Source organism: Triticum aestivum, chromosome 2D (assembly GCF_018294505.1).
Source record: "Triticum aestivum cultivar Chinese Spring chromosome 2D, IWGSC CS RefSeq v2.1, whole genome shotgun sequence".
Taxonomy (NCBI): Eukaryota; Viridiplantae; Streptophyta; class Magnoliopsida; order Poales; family Poaceae; genus Triticum; species Triticum aestivum.
Genome location: NC_057799.1, coordinates 20,193,956 through 20,219,678, shown reverse-complemented (window position 1 = coordinate 20,219,678; position 25,723 = coordinate 20,193,956). Strand labels below are relative to the sequence as shown.

The 25,723-nt window shown below is 45.9% G+C and overlaps 2 pseudogenes; both read right to left on the bottom strand.

Moving 5' to 3' along the window:
- Positions 1-22,913, bottom strand: part of LOC123055541 (uncharacterized) — a 61,987-nt pseudogene extending 39,074 nt beyond the window's left edge.
- A 1,446-nt stretch (positions 22,914-24,359) lies between these two features.
- LOC123055540 (uncharacterized) overlaps positions 24,360-25,723 on the bottom strand; it is a 2,359-nt pseudogene continuing 995 nt past the window's right edge.

Here is a 25,723-nt window from a genome sequence, read left to right as displayed (position 1 = left end):
TCAGAACAAGTCTCAGAATCAAGCTCCAAAGTCCAATGCTCCTTATCATCGTCCACTCTCAGAGGTGACTTGCAACAAGTGTCAGCAGAAAGGTCACTATGCTAACAAGTGCTTCAACCAAAGGCGTCTTCCGCCTCCTCCTCCTGTCAGATCTTCCAGCAATGCAGTGGTCAAGCATAATCCCAAGTCTGCTAAGGTGAACATGATGAATGCAGCTCAAGCAGAGGAATCTACTGATGTGATAATGGGTAACCTCTCAGTTAATGATATTCCTGCAAAAGTTCTTTTTGATACTGGTGCATCGCATTCTTTCATTTCAAGACCTTTTGTGGCTATGCATGATCTGGTTACTGAAGTATTGCCGAGTCCTTTGTCTATTGTTTCCCCGGCTCGACAAATGACTTCTCGAGCATTCGTTCGGGATTCCGTTATCAAGATGGGCGACTATAAATTTCTGGCCAAACCAATTGTTCTTGGTGACTCGGATATTGATCTTATTCTCGGGATGGACTGGCTTTCTAAGCACAAGGCTCAACTTGATTGTGCTGCCAGGGAAATTCAATTGACACACTCTTCTGAGGATGTTATTATCTATGCCGCTCGTGATGAAACCATTCGGTTGTTTTCTCAATGAGAAGGGCGAATTGAATGCCATCTCTCAGATTCCAGTCGTTTGTGAGTATCAAGATGTCTTTCCAGAAGAGCTTCTGGGTATGCCTCCTCACCGGCCAGATGAGTTCGTTATCGATCTTGAGCCCGGCACTGAACCCGTTTGCAAGCGTCCATACAAGCTTGGACCCAAGGAGCTGAAGGAATTGAAGAAACAGCTCGATGAACAAGAGCGTCTGGGTTTGATCAGACTGAGTTCTTCTCCATGGGGTTGTGGTGTTCTTTTTGTCCAGAAGAAGGATGGCACGGAACGACTTTGTGTCGACTACCATCCATTGAACAAGAAGACAATCAAGAACAAGTATCCACTTCCCAACATCAATGAGCTATTCGAGCAACTCAAAGGTGCTAAAGTATTCTCCAAGCTTGACCTTCGCATGGGTTATCATCAGATTCACATTCGTGAAGAAGATATTCCCAAGACAGCATTCAGAACAAGCTTTGGTTCTTATGAATATACTGTCATGTCTTTCGGTCTTGTCAATGCTCCTCCAACATTCTCTCGGATGATGAATTTCATGTTCAACCCCTATACCAATGAATTCGTCTTGGTGTATCTCGATAATATCTTGGTCTTCTCCAAGAATAAGAAGGATCATGCCAAACATTTGCGATTGGTGCTCGACAAGCTCAGAGAGTATCAATTCTATGCGAAGTTCTCAAAATGTGAGTTTTGGCTTGATGAAGTTCTTTACCTTGGTCACATCATCTCTGCCAAGGGCATCGCTGTTAATCCCGAGAAGGTGTCCGCAATTGTGAATTGGGAACCTCCTCAGAATGTCAAGTAGCTCCGCAGTTTTCTTGGTCTTGCAAGCTATTGCCGAAGATTCGTTGAGAATTTCTGTAAGATTGCAAAGCCTCTTTCCGACCTCCTCGAGAAGCATGTGAAGTATGTCTGGTCTCCTGAGTGTGACGTTGCTTTCAACACTCTCAAAGAGAAACTTGTCACAGCTCCTGTCTTAACTCCTCCTGATGAATCCAAGCCTTTTGAAGTTTTCTGTGATGCTTCTCTCCAAGGTCTCGGTGCTGTGTTAATGCAAGAGAAGAAAGTTGTGGCCTACACATCTCGTCAGTTGAAGCCCAACGAAAAGAACTACCCCAATCACGATCTTGAGTTGGCGGCAGTTGTCCATGCACTAATAACGTGGAGACATCTCTTGTTGGGAAGACAAGTGGACATATTCACCGATCACAAGAGTCTCAAGTACATTTTCACTCAGCCCAACCTCAACCTCAGGCAGACTCGATGGGTCGAAATGTTTCAAGAGTACAATCCGAGTATCGAATATACTCCAGGCAAAGCCAATGTCATTGCAGATGCTTTGAGCAGGAAGGCTTATTGCAACAGCTTAATTCTCAAGCCATTCCAACCGGATCTTTGTGAAGCTTTCCGCAAGCTGAATCTCCAAGTTGTTCCTCAAGGCTTTCTTGCCAACCTCATAGTCTCTCCTACTTTGGAAGATCAAATTCGTGAGGCACAACTCCTGGATACCATGGTGAAGAAGGTGAAACGTGGTATCGACAAGGGTCTTTCCAAATACAAGTGCTATCGCATTGATGACAGAGACACTTTATTCTTCGAGGACCGGATTGTGGTTCCTAAAGGTGATCTAAGGAAAGTCATTATGAACGAAGCGCACAATTCTCTCCTTTTCATCCTGGAAGTACGAAGATGTATCATGACCTCAAGCAGTCATATTGGTGGACTCGAATGAAGCGAGCAATCGCTCAATTCGTGAATGAATGTGATGTCTGTCGAAGAGTGAAAGCAGAACACCAACGACCAGCTGGTCTCCTCCAACCTCTTGCTATCCCAGAATGGAAGTTTGATCATATCGAAATGGACTTCGTGACTGGTTTTCCCAAGTCCAAGCGCGGAAATGATGCTATCTTCGTTGTCATCGACAAGCTTTCTAAAGTGGCTCATTTCCTTCCAATCAAAGAGTCTATCACAGCAGCTCAGTTGGCAGAGCTATACACCTCCAGAATTGTCTCCTTGCACGGCATTCCACAATTGATTTCTTCAGATCGTGGAAGCATCTTCACATCTAAGTTCTGGGACTCCTTCCAGAAGGCCATGGGCACAAATATTCGCTTCAGCACAGCTTTCCATCCTCAAACTAGTGGCCAAGTCGAGCGAGTAAATCAAATTCTTGAAGATATGCTCAGGGCTTGTGTCATTTCCTTTGGCATGAAATGGGAAGATTGTCTTCCATATGCCGAGTTCTCCTACAACAACAGCTTCCAAGCAAGTTCGGGCAAGGCCCCATTCGAGATCCTCTATGGCAGAAAGTGCCGTACTCCTCTCAATTGGTCAGAGACTGGTGAACGCCAACTTCTTGGCAATGACTTAATCACAGAGGCTGAAGAAATGTGTAAAGTCATCCGTGAAAATCTTAAAGCCACGCAATCGCGCCAGAAGAGTTACTATGATAGTAAGCACCGTGATTTGGCTTTCGAGATCGGAGACCATGTCTACCTCCGCGTCTCTCCAATGAAAGGCACTCGTCGCTTCGGTATCAAAGGGAAGCTTGCCCCTTGATACGTGGGTCCTTTCAAGATCATTGGCAAAAGAGGCGACCTCGCCTATCAACTTGAGCTTCCTTCCAACTTCGCGAACGTGCACGATGTGTTCCACGTGTCACAGCTCCGCAAGTGCTTCAAGACGCCTGAGCGCACAATGAACTTCGAAGAGATTGACCTCCAAGAAGATCTGTCTTATCATGAGCATCCCGTTGCTATTCTTGAAGAAACTGAGCGCAAGACTCGCAACAAGTCAATCAAATTCCTGAAAGTGAAGTGGTCGCACCATTCCGACCGAGAAGCCACCTGGGAACGCGAGGACCATCTCCGTTCCGAATATCCGAAGTTTCTTTCAGTCCTAGATCTCGGGACGAGATCCTCTCGTAGTGGTGGAGTGTTGTAACACCCCGGATGTATCTTTCCATATTTGTAACTCCAACTCTTGCCATTTTCGGCCATGTGTTATGATATTCCCTCCGTGGTCGGGTTTTGTTTTTCGTTTTGCTTTTTGCATTTTGTTCATGTCATGCATTTCATATCATGTCATCATGTGCATTGCATTTGCATACGTGTTCGTCTCATGCATCCGAGCATTTTCCCCGTTGTCCGTTTTGCAATCCGGCACTCCCACCTCCTCCGGTGCACCCTTCTTGTTTCTTTTCGAGCGGGTATTGAACGCTCTCGGAATGGACCGAGTCTTGTCAAGTGGCCTTGGTATACCACCGGGAGACCACCGGTCAAGTTTTGCTCCATTCGGAGGTCGTTTGGTACTCCAACGGTTAACCGGGTAACCGCAATGTTTGTTTGTGTGTTGCAGAAAAACCCCTCTCTAAACAGCCCAAAACCCCTCTAAGTCTCCTCCATGCTCTAGGTCATTCGATCACGATCGTGTGGGCGAAAACCGCACTCCGTTTAGAGTCTCCTAGCTCCCTCTACCTATATATACACCTCCTCTCCCGAGATATTTCGCAGATCAAACCCTAAAAATTCACCCCGCCGCCACCGGACGTGTCCGCCGCCCCCGGACACCTCCCCACTGCCGCACCTGGCCACTCCCCGCCTGCCACGTGGCGCCATACGCCGCGCCGCCGCGCGAGCCCGCGAGGCCCGCGGGAAGCCCTCCCGGCCCGCGCGCCCGAGCCAGCGCCTCCCGCCTCCCGTCGCCCGCGCCCAGGGCGCCCCGTCGCCGCTCCGCCCCGCGGCCGCCCGTCTCCGCGCGCCAAGGTCGCCGCCTCCGCCCCGCCACCGCCCGTCTCCGCCGCGCCCCGAACCGCCGTCTCCTCCCTCTCCCTCCGGCCGGCCGATCTCTCCTTCCTCCGGCCATCCTCGAGCTGTGCGCCGACGAGCCAGATCTCGATCCGCTTCGGGTTGACTTTTCTTCCCTCTCCCGAAATTCTCTAAGTCTTTTAGTTTTCACAGTACATGCCCATGTTCATCGCATCATAACTCTCTGCATATAGCTCCGTTTCGCGCGTGTAATATATCGAAATGTTCGTCTGATGATGCTCTTCATTTTGTTCCATTGCACCATGTTCATTTGGGTCCATCTTGATGCCCAAATCGGTGATTCTCGAGGAGGAACATGTTGTACCTCTGCTCCTACCGCGCCTGCCGGAACACCGACATAGGAGCAGGCACATGCTGCTGCTCGTCCACTATGGCGGCGTCGTAGTGCGCCTGCGCCTGCTCCATGCGAAAGCCGGCACACACAAGCCCGGGCAGCGGCACGGTGTCGTTGTCCGATCCCGTCTACATCGTGGGAATGTCTTCCGAGACCTCGAGCGAGCTAGCCGACATGCCTTGCTGGATCTGCCTTGCACGGCGGGACTACCAGGCGGCTGCAAGGGCGGCCACCTCGTGCTTCATCTCCGACGAAAGACTAACCCACAAAGTGTTTCCGCTCGCAAAGCATGGCGGATGTGGTGTAAAGGGAGGTGCATGTGGAGCGGATGTGTTGTGATGTGGAGTTAGCCGGGTTTGATAGCCTTTAAATAGCGGATTCCGATGAGGCCAAGCGTCCGGGTGTGTCAATGCGTGGCGCCAGAGTTGGTTCCGTGGCGTCATATGGACGGACATGCTTTGCATGGACGTTGTTGAGTATACTTGTTGTGCATATTTGTGTATTGGGCCCACCTCCTAGTTACCTTATATAGTTGAGGTCGTGGCCTACTCCTGTCCATCGTATATACGTGCGTTTGCACGTGAGGAATACAACGTGCAATTCCCACAACATACATACGTGATAGATATCCATCCCGTCTTGTCCAGTAAACTTTTGTCTGGCATTAAACAAACACTGACAACGGGAACGCGTTGCGGGCAACGCTCTCGGCCGGCGTGCTGCATGAATGCCATCGCCAATGAGAGGTTGCGTCCGCTCTGGGCAGCATCCATATTAAGCGGCCACTCTATAGCGACATCAACGCGACCAGGTCTCACAAGCCATCCCGTGAGACCCGACCCGATGGATGACACATGGCGATGCCAATCTCAAAACATGTAATCCCATTTTGTCTAATTACCCATTACCGATTCCAATCACGGATGTATCCTTGTATGAGATACCTATACGAGTAACTCATACCACCACAAGAGCTAGGGTTCGCGTGCTACTCTCATCCCTGGCGGCGCCGGATGACCTCGTCGCCAGCGGCCGGACAGTACCACGCGACCATGACCTGTCGCCCATGGCCATGCCGAACGAGCTCATGCTAGCGGCTGCGTGGCTTCATGTTACCACGACTCTACATCCATGGTCGCTCTGAACGATCTTGTCGATGGTGGCCATGTGCCGAACTCCCTCGTCGCCCGTGGACGCAAAATGGCGACCGTGCGGCAAGATGCATGCAGCTGCTATGCGACGCCGCACTCGTCTACCATGGCAAACAGTGAACACTGGACGCACAGGATTGACTGAAACCAAAGCACACCCAGACCTGGTAGTAGTTTTCAGGAGAGAAAGAGGAATAGCAGCCGGCCGAGACCGGCAGGATTGACTGAAGCTCTCCCTCCCGACCGCGACCGCATCGCCCCCGCGGGCAGCCGGCCGCGCCCAACATCCTCTTCCGCGCGCCTTCCCCTCCCCCTTCCTACCTGCCGCTGTCGCCGGTGCCCGCCGTGGGCCTGGCCCGGGCGACGCTGGTGGCGGCGGCCCCCTGGTCTTTCCCCTCTCGGGTGTCCTCCGGCGCGGGACGGGGCGATTTCGGGCAGCGTCTCTGGGCAGCGGCGGTCCTACGCGGCGGCGGGGGTTTCTGGCGCGAGCTGGGGTGGGCTACTAGCGGCGGCGTCGCGGTCTGGCGGCGCCCGCTCGACCCAGATCTGGGCCCTTCGGGCCCCAACTTGGGCCTGGGCGGGCCGGCGGCGGGGTGGGTGTGCTCCGCGGCTTCTGGGAGGCGGGGGAGAGGCGATGAGCGGCTGGGTGCTGGCGGCGCCATCACTGGCTTGCTGCAGCGTGGCCGGCGGGGCTTAGCGGGCCCGTTTCGGGCCTGGCTGGGCCAGGTGTGGCCTGGCATGCCCTGCTGCCGCGTCCGGACGGCTACCGCGACGGTGCAGGAGGCTCTGGCCTCCCGCACGACGGCGGTGGAGGTGGTTCGCTCCCGTTCGGTTACGGTGTTGCTTCTCCCTCCGAGGGGAGCTTCTCTCCGGTCCTTTTGGCCTCGTGTTGGTGTTCGCAGTGAGGCGGCGTGGGTGGTGGCGCAACCGCGATGGCGCATGGTGGTGGGCGGCGGTCTGGCTGGTCGGCTCCGGTCCGGTTGGGCGGTGGGGTTGGAGTGCGGGAGAAATCCTTGCCGGTTCTTCGGCTCCGATGCAGTGACACCTACGGGTGCCACCATTCCTTCCTGGAGGATGTCGGTGATATCCATCCCCCACCTCCCTCCGCGTGCGGGGGAAACCCTAGGACATGTCCGGGCAGCAGCGTCGTCGGCATTGCATTCCTTCTTAGATGTGCTGCTTGGTACGCGGCGGTTCGGAGCCTCAGGCTGTGGTGGTTTGTTTCTGAAGGGCGTAGCGGTTGCGGGTCATCCGCGCTTTGTCGAGCTGCCGTTGTTGGCATTTGTTTCTTCTTCTTTTTCTTTTTGGCTTGATGTGCTGCTCGTCCCAAGGATCCTTGTATCGGTGTTTGTTGCTTTGGAATACAAAGCGGGGAAAACCATTTTTCGATAAACAGTGAACACTATGATATCATACGCAGGAGTAGAAGTACATCAAAATATTCATACTAGTTCAGAATACGTGAATTCCACTTGTTCAAGCGTAGGAATTCATATGCAATGTGTACACAAGCTAATTTTGACCCAATTAACTTGCGGACGACTATGTTGATCACCCAATTAAACATCTCTCTCTCTCGTTTGATTAAAGAGAAAGCTAAATCGATCTTTCTAGTTTGGTGAAGCCAGGGAGTCACTCTACAATCGAACTGTTTTGCGAATAAGCAACTAGTATATGTATGTCAGAAGGATGGGTTCAGAGATGGGTTCAGACTTCAGACACCGGCTGTCCGGCGCACTTGCAGCAGGAAAGGAACATGTAGATGACGAGCAGCTGCATGCGTCTTGGCACCCCGCTGGCGTCGAGGAGGAGCTAGTCTGGCCGCCGGCCAGGACGGCTTGGCGCGTGACCACCATCAATAAGGAGTCGTCTTTCAGCGTAGCCGCCGTCGACAAGGAGTCCGCGCAGCCATCAGCATCGGCGTCTTGGCACGTGACCACGACGAACTAAAGTCCACCGGTCCGCCCTGCCATATGCCACGACGAACTAAATATTTCTGGCAGTGTTATTTAATTTTGTCAAGATTGTTGTACTTGTTCCATTCATGCTATGTATTTGTTCTTGCAATGAATAGTTTCATAAACATGTCATCTTGCTGTAGGTATACTTGTTTTGTCATGCATTGCTGTGTGGTGGGTGCATCAAGCTCACCAAGATACCTTCATATTATTGTTTCTGCCATGCTCTGTTTTCTACAAGTCTGGAACCTGTTAACGAAACTTGTTATGTTTACATGGTTGCCATCATATCTTCTGGTCCTTTTTGGCTTAGGGTCAGTAAGGTACTTTTGTCATATGCATTTAGTAGATTACTGCCATGCCTTGGTTTACTATGTTAAGTTTCTGTAGCATGTTCATTTCATGCTCTGAACATTGCTACCTGATACTGTTTCAGCTATGTCCAATAATTTCACAAAGTCTGTGAACCTGTTATCTTTTGCACTTTTGCCAATGCTTGTTTGAACCTGTTATGTTGTGAACTAGCTGTGGCTCAGTGTTCATCTTTTGTCAAGCATCTCCTTTAGATTGCTTCCATGTGCTTTGTTGCTATGTTGGAGTGTTGTAGCATTATTAATTGTTGCATTTTAAGTGCTATCATGCTGTTAATCGCAGATTCCTGTCATTCTTGTTTTGCTTGCCATTTGCAAACCGTGCATCCGTTTCCGGTGATCTTATATCAATTTCGACCGAAATCATCTCATCTTTCCAATGGCATGCTTGGTTTGCCAAGTTACTGCCTTGTTCATCATTTTTCTTCCGGAGCACGCATATGCATCGCATATCATATCTTGCATATCATTCATGTATTGCCTCATGTTGCTTGTGCATTCCCCGTGATTGATTGTGGTTCCGTTGCTTGTGTTCTTGTTTTGGGTAGAGCCAGGAGATGAGTTCGTGAACGAGGAACCTGTTGAGTACGCTTACGAGGATCAAGCTTTCGACAACTCTGAGAACCTTGCAGGCAAGATGACCATACCCTCGAAATCACTTCTATCTTTGCTTTGCTAGTTGCTCGCTCTATTGCTATGCTGCGCTACCTACCACTTGCTATATCATGCCTCCCATTTTGCCATGTCAGCCTCTAACCATCCTTTCCTAGCAAACCGTTGTTTGGCTAAGTTGCCGCTTTTGTTCAGCCTTTCTTATAGCGTTGCTAGTTGCAGCTGAAGTTGAAGTTGGTTCCATGTTGGAACATGGATATTTTGGGATATCACAATATGTTTTATTTAATTAATGCATCTATATATTTGGTAAAGGGTGGAAGGCTCGGCCTTATGCCTGGTGTTTTGTTCCACTCTTGCCGCCCTAGTTTCCGTCATACCGGGATTATGTTCCTTGAGTTTGCGTTCCTTACATGGTTGGGTGATTTATGGGAGCCCCTTGACAGTTCGCCTTGAATAAAACTCCTCCAGCAAGGCCCAACCTTGGTTTTACCATTTGCCACCTAAGCCTTTTCCCCCGGGTTTCGCGAGCCCGAGGGTCATCTTTATTTAAACCCCGGGCCAGTGTTCCTGTGAGTGCTGGTCCAAACTAGAGCCCTTTGCAACGCCACCTTGGGGAAACTCGAGGATTGGTTTTAGTTGTACGGACTACTCATCCGGTGTGCCCTGAGAACTGTAGGGGAACGCGACAGAAAACAAAAATTTTCCGACATACGCACCAGCCCAGGACCACTATGGAGACTGCATACATGGTTTGATCTTTTTCGTTACCGACTCGTAGTGCAGCGGGAAGTAGAGTCGATGACGATCGGCGGTGCAGATCCCCGCAGCTAGGATTTACAACCTCCCCACCGCGAGGATGTATACCCTCATCTGCTCCTCAGACAGCCCTCCGGGAGGCGGTCGAACAGCCCCCCCGGACGGTGTCGCGGACAGCCCTTCGGGAGGACCTTCGAAACTCGAACGGTCACTCGGACAGCCCTTCGGGAGGACCTTCGAAACTCGGACGGTCACACGGACAGCCCTTCGGGAGGCACTCACGAACTAAGACCGAAACTACGATCTCTCTACAGAGTTGCACACATACGGTGTCATTTATCCGGCAGGGCTTCGCCGTCCAGAACTAGTTCCCACCGGAACAAAGACAGCCTTTCGGCTCTACAAAACTATTTCGCTGGGAGGGAGAGAGAAGCCAGATCATGCATGGCACTTGTATGTGAGAAGGGATGATCTTTTAGGCAGCCCCCTCCACCCCTATTTACAGGCCAAGCCCAAGGGTGGCTTCTCCAAGAAGCCAAGGGGGGAAATACCAAAAAGGCCCTCAAGGTGGCTTCTCCAAGAAGCCAAGCAAGAAGCACTTTCACTATTCATGACGACATTTTTCAGCGTCCGTTCAAATTAAAAATATTTATGTGGGCTCAGAACATTTCCAGTACCCACTAAAATAATTTTCAACGCGTTCCGAAACAATTTCGGTTTAGTGATTTTCATCTGCGAAAAGCAAACAAGAATGCGTTTTCACTATTCATGAAAACAATTTTTCGCGTCCACTAAATCCAAAAATATTTCTGTGGGTCTTAGAATAATTCTAGTACCCACTAAAATGATTTTGGATTCGTTCTGAAACAATTTCAGATTAGTGAATTTCATCTGCGAAAAACAGCCAAAGCGGTACCGGCAGCTCCGAAACATTTTCGGTTTTTATTTCTGAAAATTCCAAAAAGTTTCCAGAATGATTCTGGCACCCTCCAAGAATTATCAGGCATGTGCCGAAACCATTTTGACTTAATGGCATACCCCGAAACAACTTTTTCGGTTTCACCGAAACTCATCCGGTGACCTCTCTCTGCGGTACGATTCCGCTGTCCAAAACTTTTCGGTGTCCGAAACTTTTTCGGTGATTTTCTCTCAGACTCCCTGTCTAGTATTCAGCAGATAGATGACCCTTAAGCGTGTGACCCTATAGGTTCGGTGAAGTATAGACATGACCCGGAACCCCTTCCGATCACTGATCAACATCGGAGCCGTGGACACCCATATTGAGCCCTATACCCACATGAATGAATATTCGAGTGAACCTCCAGTTGCAGTGAGCTATTCCTGTTGCTTCGCGATATGTTACAAATACCCGAGGTGAGACATGTTGGCATTCCCGTGGATCAACAACTTGTCCACTATGCTAGTTACCTCGTTACCGGTATTGTTCTCTTTTCTCGTTATCGTGTTCCGGCATCCCCGTGATCAAATCACAAAGTGTCTGGCCAGATGATGATGGACACCGTAACACCGAGTGGGCCCGAGTATATCTCTCCATCGTCGGAGGAGCAAATCCCAATCTCGAGCTATCAAGTTACTTAACATACTTTCCCATGAACCCGTAAGCCGCCGTAATAGCCATCCAGTTACGGATGACGTTTAACAAACCCCAAAGTTCATGAAGCAAGCATGAAGAAACTCGATACTCTCATGGTGTAAGGAATTATGCAAACATTAACTATCTCTGTGTTATAAACCATTAACTTGTGACGAATGTATCTCATAGCATAACATCAATTTGGGTCGATTCAACACAAATGTCCTTCCTAACATTGTGCCCTCAAAGTTGCTTGGCATAGACATGCCCATGATTGGGAAAACATAATCATCATGCAACACTTGAGATACTCTTAGAGGCACGACTAGGAATACATTTTACCGTTTATTATTCCACACGTGCATATGGGTTCTCCCCAGAGCCTTTATGGATATACGGGCTCGGGAAACACAGCAGTTATAGCATGGAACATAAACATAATTATGAACAGGGAGATAATCAATAACATTTATTATTGCCTCTAGGGCATATCTCCTACAGACTCCCACTTGCACTAGAGACAATAATCTACCTTATGCTAATGCACTTCACACCTGTGGCACACCGGTGTAAATATGCTTCGCTTGTGGTATAGCCTGATGTCCAACGGATCTGACGACTTCAGTTCCGTGTGTATCTTTGCATGTCCTCGCGTTTTCACATTTTCAGAAAACTCATATTTTGTGTGAACTTGGCTTTGTATGTATGTGAATCACAGGTCGAACCTGGATTCCTCAGACTGAGTTATGGAGCAACTACCTGCAGTAGTGTCCCATTGTCAAAAGCCATCTTGGAACTATACTAAGTTCATGAATGAACTATATGATTCAACATCTTCTTTGTCGCTTCTAAAGCGTCAACATACTTAGCCCTTGTTATAGAATTTGCCACAGTAACTAGTTTGAAAAAATTCCAACTAACTGTGCCACCACATTGTGTGTTACACAAAACCCTTAATTTAAATCGAAAATCGCATGGAGAAAAGATGAAGACTGTATCGATGTAACATTTTACAACGAACTCTTCATGATCTCTGCTTGCGAGAAAACCATGTCATAAGTATTTACTCTAGTACTCTGTGACATCTTTCACTGTTGTCCCATGATCAGTAATTTGATCACTTTGGTATCCATACTCGCAACACCTTGGGAGTATCGGACATATCTGGTTGTTTTACATACCATGGAATACATGATTAATCCAAACACAAAAGTGTGTGGAATCTGCATCATGTATTTTGCTCATCAGTGTTTTGGGACACCGAGTCTGCAAAAAACTCTTCCATGTGACTCCGGCAAGAATCACTCCTTGGCGGTTCTAAATGCTAAAAGGTTTTAGCACCTTGTCAATATGTATTCATTGCTTAGCCCTATTGGGTAAATCTATCTCCATAGATCATTATGCCTAATATAGAGGCTATTTAGCCTAAGCACTTCATCAAAAAACTAATTTCAAATGAAGTCCTAATTCGTGTCAAGAAATTTATTTCCAATTAACAATGTGTCAAGCACACAAGGTTTTTAGAAATATTATTACGCTCCCACTTACTTTCTTGAATTACAAGCATCTTCATTACCCATTGATGAAGTCAAACCCCTTTGACCATTTCATCAAAGCACGAAGATTCCAACTCCATTTTTCTCTCTTCTGTCCATCGCTGGAACTCTGAAGTTTGCACCCTTACTAGCATCCTCTGGATAGACAAAATGCCTTGGACTGTAACACATGCAAGTCCTTGGTTTCATTTCCATCAGATGGAAATCCTATTGTCATCCATGTTTCATATGTCATGATTGAAATATGTATTAATTGCTAGTTCAACCCGAACTGACTTTAAGCATCGCTATGATGAAAACAACCTCATCGTAGTCAACTCTTGAACTTGTTATTTCAACAAGTCGAGCTTTATGGATAAAACATTTTTATCCGTATCGGTTTTAAGTTCCATAAATATTCGTTAGACTCTAAGTCTTCCGAAAGGTGTATCAAGGTTTTAATCTTGAATCACTTATATGGAAACTAACTCGGATTGTATTGGCATTTAGCCAATTCCGGAGTCAGGGCCCATCAACGCTTCCTTGTGTATCGTAGGTATAATGTTGTCTAAAAACAATATCTCGTTTGCGCACCTGAGAGGTTTGCACGAGCCTTGCCTACGCGGTTCAGCTGCAAGTTCGACCGAAGTTCATACATTTTATTATAGAGACTTCCGTATCAGTCGCAGTAGGAAACTCTGGAATTACTTCCAAGGTCTCTTTCCTTTGATCTGATGACGTAGATACTGTTTATCTCGTCGAGTTGCACTATTCTCCCACTCACCTTTTTGAAAGAACCATTCTCTTTAAAAGCACACCGTTTCGCGGCAAAACTATTTGCCTCGGTATATTGAGAGAGGAATACCCAACATTTTGGTATAACCTACAAAGTAGCACTTGTCTGATTTGGAATAGGTTTGTAACCTTTTACACAAGCCCCATATTCCAAATGTTAAGAAAAGATACAACATGGTTGGGCGTACTATACCATGGCTTCATTTCAACAGACCTGATGAAGCTCTTTTCAGTGTAAAAGCCGTAATCTCTAAAGCATCACTCTTTAAAAAGGATAATGGCAAATTTATTTATGTCATCTTTGACCTTACCATGTCATAAATGGTTAGATTACATCTCTACGGACTTTTCACTCATAGTGGTGTTCCGGAAGGTGTAAGTTATGAAACTCTTTTCACAACTCATCAGACATTCGCTAAACATGTAACTCAAATATTCCTTTGTGCAATCAAATTACAGAAACATAATTTTCTTGTTACAATAACTTCTTGAAAACCTTTCGAATGATTTCAAAAGATCCAGACTTACGTCTCATCAAGTAAATATCCATATATCTACTTGAGTCATTTCTAAAGATAAATAAATCCACCACTAACAACACTTATCGGACTACACACATCAAATGTATGATCACTGATAAGTTTGTTGTTCATTCCTTATCGCCTGTGAACGGTATAAGTCACTTCACTTTTCGGAGGAAAGTTGCAAGTGTCAGATGATTCAAAATCAAAAGGACTTCAAAATCCATCATAATGGAATTTTCCATGCGGGTTTCTCCAATGTGACCAAATGTAGTGCCACACTTTTGTGGTATTCTTTTAGTCTTGCGATATTTAGCGTCAGTGTTATGGATGTATCATATTACCATCAATATTCGTAACATACATCCCATCTTGGATGGAAGCATGGCCCTCCATGTTATTCATAATACTTAACAACAATTTTTGTTTTTATGAACAACTCTTTTGCAACAAACATTGTGCAATGGGCTAGAGTGTATGACACTCTAAAATGAATTATGAAAGTAAACCCAGAGGTATTATGTTATTATCAATATTCATAACATACAACTCATTCATAATGAAAGTATGGCCCTTGTGTTATTCATAACATCGAACATAAAAAGTTCTCTTATGAACAACCTTCTTGCAAGATACCTTATGCAATGGGCTAGAGTTTGTAAAACTCTAAATGAATTATGAAAATAAATACAGACGGTAATACACCGATAGAAGGTATAGTAAAATTTACTATGTTCCCTGTGTATACCTTAACCTCATTTCTGGCTAGTCTTTTTAGGCCATAGTAGCTCTTACATTGATTCACAACAGAATGCAATCGAGCGGGTATCCTTGTGATTAACTCACAATACCCAAGAATTAGTGATTAACATGTTTAACCATAATTCCAAGAACTATGTCTTTGACCAGCCTACTATACATCAAAAACTTGTATGACATTCATACATGAGCTGGATATTCCAGTCATCTTTCTTTCTGCCTTTATACTTCTAACAGTTTAACTTTTAGTATTTCTCCTACTCGCAAAAGAAGCACCCAACTTAAGAGTGGCGTTAGCCCCGGACTTCCTAGGTGTGTAAGTCATACTAACACCCTTTGGACACTTCCTTTCTCTTTAAGTTGTTGTTTTATTCACCTTTCATTATATGACAGGCGTTCTTCTGGATCCCTTTCCCAACAGTCAAATGCATAGTAAACACTTTTACTAATACTTGCAAAAAAACATTGCTTTGTTTGTATCTGAAAATAATTTTCAGTTCCATGAATATCATATAACTATCCCAACTTTCGAAGTTTGGGTTTCATGGAAGCAAACATATTCCGCTTGACCGTAACAGAATTCTGGCTTTTGGATCGAAGGACGAGAGTCACATGATCCATAGCATTAGCGGGAGGATACGGAAAGCATGCGACGGGACAAAGTCCTTCTCGGCACTTTTGAGGACAATCCTCACATTACGTTACCAAACGTAAAGTTTTAACCAGATATTTAACAGCTATTCAATTTTAACAGGGAAGGTGGAAACGCGAGCCATTATTCTACAACTATTTTGCAAGAAACACATAGACAGTGTTCATAATTAATTGCACTGAGAATTAAACATGTTAATTCAACAGTGCGCTCCCACTCAAATCAATATCTCTCATAATTGATTTAGAGTGATTCAAGATCCATATTTCTATTCGATGCCATTGACAGGTTCATCACTGATGACACGAATTTCAATTGGTAGGCCAACTTGCCGATCACATCTCTATGTGATTCTTATTCATCTTTCGATGGGCGTGTTCCGAGCTCAGGACTCTCCTGCCTGAACATCAAAGACAACCAAGTGATCTTGCTGCGAGGTCTGACCTCACCCGCCTCATTCCTCTCGATTCGTTCGTGCTCATGTGTACATGGCGCACCCCGAAAAGATACGAATTTCAGACGGTGCTACACTTGGGTGAACACTAACTACTTTGATATTTTAAGTGAGAGATCACCCTATTAAAAAGCGACTACCGCGCAATCAAGAAGGGTGCTTCATAAGGGATAAACATCTCACGCAATTCATAATAGCATGATATGGTATAGCCCTTTCTGACGGAGAAGTATTTCATTTCTTCGTCTTCGGCATTCGCGTCGGTGTTCACCTTCACGAAGATTGCCACCACCCTGTTGATGCACCAGATAATATTGCTATCTCTATAGATAATAAAATAAGTGCATTACTTAAGGTTGACACGCAGGTCATTAAAGTGACAATCATATGGCTCCAGCCATCATGCCGAATCATGACACGCAGGTCATGTTAATTACATCATATAGTCATCTCATACATAATCAAATTGAATATGAGCATTGCTATACCACATCACATGCATATCCTGCAAAACCAAGTTAGACGCCTCTAATCGGTTTATGCAAAATTTTATTTTCCGTGGCTTCTAAGGTTTTGACTTAAACCGCAGCTACCAACGTTTTATCATCAAGTATGATTATTCAAGTTGCTAGATTAACATCTCAGGGTGTATGAAACACGAGATAATTAAATCTCGAGCCCCATACTAAACTTCGTCATACGCATGACCCCCGTGCAGATCATATATGCAATGCCCTTTCATCTGCGAATTTCATCTTTCTTTTGACTACGGCAGAACCCAAAGAACTGATAGCACTTCCATGATCAATCAGGATCACGGATTGCCAGAACTTTGTCAAATTCCACCATGTTGTCTCGAGATTGAGCAAACGCAAATTCTAGGGAAGTAACAAGAACGTCGGGTAACAGATTTCATCTGTCACCCGCATAAATAATTTTCAGCAATAGATCTCATCTACTACCTAATTATATTATGCAATACCCATACATCTCTATGTATTCTAGATCGCAACCTGCATCTACGCATAGCACGGCTCATGATGCCACTGTAGGGGAACGCGACAGAAAACAAAAAATTTCCGACATACGCACCAGCCCAGGACCACTATGGAGACTGCATACATGGTTTGATCTTTTTCGTTACCGACTCGTAGCGCAGCGGGAAGTAGAGTCGATGACGATCGGCGGTGCAGATCCCCGCAGCTAGGATTTACAATCTCCCAACCGCGAGGATGTATACCCTCATCTGCTCCTCAGACAGCCCTCCGGGAGGCGGTCGAACAGCCCCCCCGGACGGTGTCGCGGACAGCCCTTCGGGAGGACCTTCGAAACTCGAACGGTCACTCGGACAGCCCTTTGGGAGGACCTTCGAAACTCGGACGGTCACACGGACAGCCCTTCGGGAGGCACTCACGAACTAAGACCGAAACTACGATCTCTCTACAGAGTTGCACACATACGGTGTCATTTATCCGGCAGGGCTTCGCCGTCCAGAACTAGTTCCCACCGGAACAAAGACAGCCTTTCGGCTCTACAAAACTATTTCGCTGGGAGGGAGAGAGAAGCCAGATCATGCATGGCACTTGTATGTGAGAAGGGATGATCTTTTAGGCAGCCCCCTCCACCCCTATTTACAGGCCAAGCCCAAGGGTCGCTTCTGCAAGAAGCCAAGCAAAAAGCACTTTCACTATTCATGACAACATTTTTCAGCGTCCGTTCGAACTGAAAATATTTATGTGGGCTCAGAACATTTCCAGTACCCACTAAAATAATTTTCAACGCGTTCCGAAACAATTTCGGTTTAGTGATTTTCATCTGCGAAAAGCAAACAAGAATGCGTTTTCACTATTCATGAAGACAATTTTTCGCGTCCACTAAATCCGAAAATATTTCTGTGGGTCTTAGAATAATTCCAGTACCCACTAAAATGATTTTGGATTCGTTCTGAAACAATTTCAGATTAGTGAATTTCATCTGCGAAAAACAGCCAAAGCGGTACCGGCAGCTCCGAAACATTTTCGGTTATTATTTCTAAAATTTCCAAAAAGTTTCCAGAATGATTCTGGCACCCTCCAAGAATTATCAGGCATGTGCCGAAACCATTTTGACTTAATGGCATACCCCGAAACAACTTTTTCGGTTTCACCGAAACTCATCCGGTGACCTCTCTCTGCGGTACGATTCCGCTGTCCGAAACTTTTCGGTGTCCGAAACTTTTTCGGTGATTTTCTCTCAGACTCCCTTTCTAGTATTCAGCAGATAGATGACCCTTAAGCGTGTGACCCTATAGGTTCGGTGAAGTATAGACATGACCCGGAACCCCTTCCGATCAATGATCAACATCGGAGCCGTGGACACCCATATTGACCCCTATACCCACACGAATGAATATTCGAGTGAACCTCTAGTTGCAGTGAGCTATTCCTGTTGCTTCGCGATATGTTACAAATACCCGAGGTGAGACATGTTGGCATTCCCGTGGATCAACAACTTGTCCACTATGCTAGTTACCTCGTTACCGGTATTGTTCTCTTTTCTCGTTATCGTGTTCCGGCATCCCCGTGATCAAATCACAAAGTGTCTGGCCAGACGATGATGGACACCATAACACCGAGTGGGCGAGTGTATATATCTCCATCGTCGGAGGAGCAAATCCCAATCTCGAGCTATCAAGTTACTAAACATACTTTCCCATGAACCCGTAAGCCGCCGTAATAGCCATCCAGTTACGGATGACGTTTAACAAACCCCAAAGTTCATGAAGCAAGCATGAAGAAACTTGATACTCTCATGGTCTAAGGAATTATGCAAACATTAACTATCTCTGTGTTATAAACCATTAACTTGTGACGAATGTATCTCATAGCATAACATCAATTCGGGTCGAGTCAACACAAATGTCCTTCCTGACATTGTGCCGTCAAAGTTGCTTGGCATAGACATGCCCATGATTGGGAAAACATAATCATCATGCAACACTTGAGCTAGTCTTAGAGGCACGACTAGGAATACATTTTACCATTTATTATTCCACACGTGCATATGGGTTCTCCCCAGAGCCTTTATGGATATACGGGCTCGGGAACCACAGCAGTTATAGCATGGAACATAAACATAATTATGAACAGGGAGATAATCAATAACATTTATTATTGCCTCTAGGGCATATCTCCTACAAGAACGAGATATGTGCAGCTCCTATCGGGATTTGTCGGCACATTCGGGCGGCTTTGCTGGTCTTGTTTTACCATTGTCGAAATGTCTTGTAAACCGGGATTCCGAGACTGATCGGGTCTTTCCGGGAGAAGGTTTATCCTTCATTGACCGTGAGAGCATATAATGGGCTAAGTTGGGACACCCCTGCAGGGTATTATCTTTCAAAAGCCGTGCCCGCGGTTATGAGGCAGATGGGAATTTGTTAATGTCCGGTTGTAGAGAACTTGTCACTTGACTTAATTAAAATACATCAACCGTGTGTGTAGCCCTGATGGTCTCTTCTCGGCGGAGTCTGGGAAGTGAACACGGTTTGAGTTATGAATGACGTAAGTAGGAGTTCAGGATCATTTCTTGGTCACTACTAGATGACGACCGTTCCGTTGCTTCTCTTCTCGCTCTCTTTTGTGTATGTTAGCCACCATATATGCTTAGTGCCTGCTGCAGCTCCACCTCATTACACCATTCTTTCCTATAAGCTTAAATAGTCTTGATCTCGCGGGTGTGAGATTGCTGAGTCCTCGTGACTCACAGATTCTACCAAAACAGTTGCAGGTGCCGACGATGCCAGTGCAGTTGATGATGCAATCGACCTCAAGTGGGAGTTCGATGAGGAACGTGGTCGTTACTATGTGTCTTTTCCTGACGATCAGTAGTGGAGCCCAGTTGGGACAATCGGGGATCTAGCATTTGGGGTTATCTTATTTTCATTTGGATCTTGACCGTAGTTGGTCTATGTGTGTATTTTGGATGATGTATGAATTATATTTATGTATTGTGTGAAGTGGCGATTGTAAGCCAACTCTCGTTATCCCATTCTTGTTCATTACATGGGATTGTGTGAAGATGACCCTTCTTGCGACAAAATCACAATGCGGTTATGCCTCTAAGTCGTGCCTCGACACGTGGGAGATATAGCCGCATCGTGGGCGTTACAACAGCCTTCCTTTGATAATGTTGCGTATGTAGTGTAGATCCTTGCTTGCGAGTATTTTGGATGAGTACTCACAGTTGCTTTGCTCCCCCTTTTCCCCCTTTCTTCTTCTTTCCGGTTGATGCAACCAGATGTCGGAGCCCAGGAGCCAGAGGCCACCGTCGATGCCTACTACTACGTGGAGACCGCCGACGACCAGGAGTAGTTAGGAGGCTCCCAGGCAGGAGGCCTTGCCTTTTCGATCCTTGTTGCTTTTGTGCTAGCCTTCTTAAGGCAAACTTGTCTAACTGATGTCTGTACTCAGATATTGTTGCTTCCGCTGACTCTTGTGTTTTCGAGCTTATGTATTCGAACCCTCGAGACCCCTGGCTTGTAATACAAAGCTTGTATTATTTTAATTTGTGTCTAGAGTTGTGTTGTGATATCTTCCCGTGAGTCCTTGATCTTGATCGTACACATTTGCGTGTATGATTAGTATACGATTGAATCGAGGGCGTCACAAGTTACAGGACGAGAGTTGGACTCAGGATGTGCAGCTCCAGTTCTCGTTCGGAGCATTAATTCAAGCCATGCACCTGAGACATGCAATTGCATCGGTGCCGAGAGATGAGCATGAGGAGGATCGTTTCATTTGGCCACATGATCGATTGGGTGCATATACGGCGAAATCCACCTACACCCAACTCTGTCAGGGTGGGATCCGCTCCCCCACGGCCAGTGGGATCTGGCGCTATAGGGCTCCGCTAAAGTGCAAAATATTCCCTTGGTTGGCAGTGCAACACAGACTGTGGACTTCGGATAGGAGGGCGCGCCATGGCTTGCAGGACAGGCCTTCGCCTTGTTACATGTGCCTGCAAGAGGAGGATAATACGGAGCATATTCTGATCCAATGCGTCTATGTGCGAGAGGTTTGGCATACGTGCATGGACACGCTACATTTGAATGTGGCCGCACCGTCAGTGAGCGACACCTTTGACGAATGGTGGTTGAGAGCTAGAAATACCTTTCAAGGCAAGGATAGGATGGGCTTCAACACGTTTGTCATCGAGGCGGATTGGTCACTTTGGAAATAGAGGAACGCGAGAGTTTTCCACCGACCGGAGCAAATCAAGGGACCAAGGGAGTTAGCCAGTTGGATCCTCGAGGAGTTAGTAGAGTTGAACGTGCAGGTGTAGGTGTCGGAGGTTTAGATAGATTTGTAAGGAGTTGATTTTAGGTTTGTGTTTGGTGTGGGTGTTACCGGCGACCGATGTTCGCATCCGTTGCCGGTTTCTTGTAATTATTGTTTTCTCCCTTCTATAAAAATATGGTACGCCTTTGGCGTACTCTCAAAAAAAAAAGTACCAGTATGCCTCTAGGGTACTGAACTGTAATCTGAGGGGTTGCGTGGTTCCAAAGCTTGAGATCTTGTCGGATCGGCTCGCGATTATGATTTTACTTCCGCTCATGGTGCGGCTTCTCGCTGCTGAATACAACTTCTTCCATACATGCTCGTCGATATCCGGAAGCAGCTCAACGATGATCAGTGTCCTTCCACCGCCCACACCACGGTTTTGATGCCTTATTCTACCTCCACATCTTAGGGTCTCTATACTTGCATCTTTAAGATCATCTCCACTGAAACACAAAACCTGAGAGAAGTGGTTGCGCACCCTTTCATCGTCACAAGCATGCTCAATCAAGGTGCTCTTTCCAACTTTCGAAATAAATATATATGAAAGTCATAATTGTGAAATACATATGCAATTGAAAACCATGAAATGTATTCGAAGCATGTATATATGCAAGTCATAATTGTGAAATACATATGCAAATGGCATGTCCTATTCTTGCCTGTGTGCAGCTTGCAACATGGGAAGTTCTGAATTTACACACAACATATATGCAGTTTTGTATGCATCAAGCAAATAAGAGAATCTGAGTGCATGTCCTGTTCTTGTCTATGTGCATCATGCCAGGTTCTGAATTTTTACACACAAGTGACAAGTGTGTGCACCCTGACATCACCCTGACATCTATATATGGTCAGGATGCATAGTTATGCAATGGAAGTAATGCATGTGACAGGTGTGTACACCTTGCCACTAAAAATAGCCATCCCAGTCATCAATTTTCACACCAAGTGAGTAAAACGCAAACATTAAATGATCTGATAAAATGCAATAAAGCGGTTGATTCAGGCCCTCCACTAAACATTAAAAAGCAGGCCAAGGACCAGGTTTTTCCAGAGCCATCTTCCCAACTCTACGCTGAACATCTGCCGTTCTACAAGACGACGATGCTGATGTAGGACGACCGGGCAACCGGTCTGACTGACTCTTGGATGTTCGACATCCTGACAATTAAGTAGGCCGGCTGCTTGGGCTCTGGCAGTCCGATCCACTCGCTGCCGGGCATGAAGACCATATCGGAAATGCTGGGTTGGCCGTTGGCGCTGACCTGGATGCAGAGCAGCGCCACCTAGACTCACTTCATCACCTTGGACACCGGGCAGTCAAGCCTAAGTACCATGTCGACCAACTCATGCCCGTTCGCTTCTTGCCACAGCTTGTATACCTGAAATAAACGGGGTTGCGGTGATCATTAGTCGCTTCGATATTTAGATTTCAACACAACTGAAGTGGAATCTTTTGTTACATATTAAGTGGATCTAGTGCATTTTATGTACTTACATGTCCTGTGAAATTCAATAAGCTTGCATTCTTCTTCCCGCTTATAATCTCGAGAAGTAGGACGCCGAAATTGTAGATGTCCGACTTGGTCGAGAAAAGACCCTTGGAGGCATACTCCATAAAAATTCCTTCGGGCTTCTTGATTACTACATTTATGCATAAGGAAGGCGCACTCCAATGTGGACCCAATGGCAATCAAAGTTCATCATGTGTTTCCCAACTATTGGTCCTCCAATGTCTCAGATAATTAAATCTCCTAGGCACAAATATTGTATGTACATGAACTAAGTCTAATGATGAACTGAAACCTTAAATGTCACTCATATACATATTTATATATGCATATCCATCTACTAGTGTCTACTTTCCCTCACACAAATTGCCAACGCCAACCACCAAGCATGCATCTTGTATGCATGTCTAGAGTAGGGGGCACCATGGTTTTCATTTGCTCGTGACATATCTACTCATATCCAGAGAAAATTCTTTCTTGTCATCTCTTTTTAATGAACTTCTCTTTCATTCTTCATATAGATTAAGGGTCTGTCTAACTAACAGTCAACTGATTTTCATTTAACCATAAGTCAAATTTGTGTCCAATCATTTAGCATCACTATTTAGTTTGCAGTCTAATTTGACTGGACTGACCACCCAGAAGACACAAAACAGGCTAATTACAAATAAAATACACATGACCGCACTAATAGGTTTGATCCTCGACAATCAACAAAAAGCAATAGGCCCTCGTATACTGTTTTCAGATCCCATTGTGCAGTACAACCACTTGAAAGATGCATTTCTCAACAACAGAAAACTATTGAAAGATGCAAAAGAAAAAAAATGGTGACCTGACTCAGGGACTGCTTAAGGTTTTACATTGCACATGCCACCATTGAGCATTGACACTCGTAGAGCACATGGAAAACTACATACACCCTTCATACAGAAGACCGAGAATGTGACTTCAATGTCCATTGCTAACTCAAGGTCGCTCCCCAGAACAAAAGATTTCAACCCCCCTTGAAGAAGATGCGGCCGTCAAGTGTGGTCTTGTACTCAGTCCTTGTGTAATGACGATCTTTTGTGCCCTACAACTAAACGGGAGTAAACCTTGATCTACATATAAATTATTAAAAATAGTGCCATGAAACGATTTTTTCGCATTGTTTTCTAGGGTGTTGAAATCTGTTCAATGAAATAGATTAGGCGGACAGGTTCAATCTTAAGCAGTTTTAAGAAACATGACAGGTTTCTCACTGGTCAATACACACAACATAAAAGAAACAGAGCAGTGCCTGGCTGATATCATCCACCCAAAGGAACTTCCAAAACTGATGATTATTACTTACAGTTAGAACAACCACACAGAATCACAATATAATTTGTACTATTTCCCCATTCTCCGAACAGAGAAAAGAAAAAAAAAAGGATATTTCAGTAAGGAGAACAGCCACAACTCACAATATATATCTACTCTACTTGCATCACTTCAAGGGAACCACGATCCATGCATGAACTTTCAAATAATCTATTTAGAGAAAAATACATAAAGGACTAGACAATTAATCAGACGGTTCTCTTCAGAAAGTATTTGTTCACGCGGTGTGGCCTCCTTATCTCACAGCGAACAGAGTAGTTGTAGTGAGGAGGCAGACGAGATGTCCATAGATGGATGCTGAATTTCCCTCTAGGCCTACCACTTCCAATGAGAAGATCTTCCATGCTAATCATCTTGAGAGCTTCTGGTCCAGTTTCAACAGAACATGTCTGGTGGCCCGCAAACATCACAACACATTCAGAAGATTTCTTCACTCTCTTGAAATATCCTGTCTCCAGCATTGGCCAAGGATAAGTGAAATGCTTCCCATACACTGAGTTGTTTGTCTTCTTCGAATTCCTCAGGGCCACAAAGGCCATGCTCCAGAAAGGATGGTTAATATTTGCTTTTAGTAGTTCACTGAAGATGCTTGCACCCATGAAGCACCCATTCATCAGCCTAGCCATGTCCATGGCTATTGATGTGTGCTTTGGGTGGTCCTCTGCTCTTGTGCTCCCAAAAGCATGCACCTTGAAGAAGTACCATTATGCTTCTTGAGAAAGGAACTGTAACCTGGGGGGTTTGGTAGTTCCAAAGCTTTTAATCTTGTCGAGCGGTTCACAATTATCATCTTACTCGTGATGCAGGTTTTCATGGCTGAATACAACTTCTTCCATACAGGTGCCTCGAGATCCAGAAGTAGCTCAATGATGATCAATGTCCTTCCACCGCCCATCCCACGGTTTTCATGGTCGATTCTACCTCCATCTCGTAGGCTCTCTAGACTTGCATCTTAATATTGTCTCCAAAGAAAAACAAAAATTCATGGAAGTGGTTGCGCACCCTTTCATCGTCACACCCATCCTCAATCAGGGGGCTCTATGCATGCCTCTTCATAGTCCAATGACATGTTGACAACTTCGCCGTCTGACGCGTCGTTGGCCTCGGCCTCCGCGTCCCCTAGGCTGAGCTTGTCGACGTTGTCGTCGTCGATCACTATGTTGTTGTAATGCTCAAAGTTGCGGTGGCGTCAGAGCTTGTGTTGGATCTCCGCCTCCGATTCCTCCATGACATGTCGCAGCTCCTCCTCCCACGCAACCTAACACTCCTCCGCCTGAGATGGAAGACTTATTTCTTCCCGCCGATGGTGTCATCATCTCCCCAGCATAGCCACCCACTTAGACTTACTCCAACTAAAGCTAGGACAACCAGAGACTATATAGACACCCAGAGCATAGTGCCCCACATGTTGCCGATATATGCGAGGAGAATCAACGGCGATGGACAGTGGCGGAGCTTGAGCATAGCCAAGAGGGGGTCATTAGCTGAAGGGGTGCAAATTAATGGGAAGGTGGGGCTAATCTCTAGTTCAAATACTGGTTAGGCCTAAAAT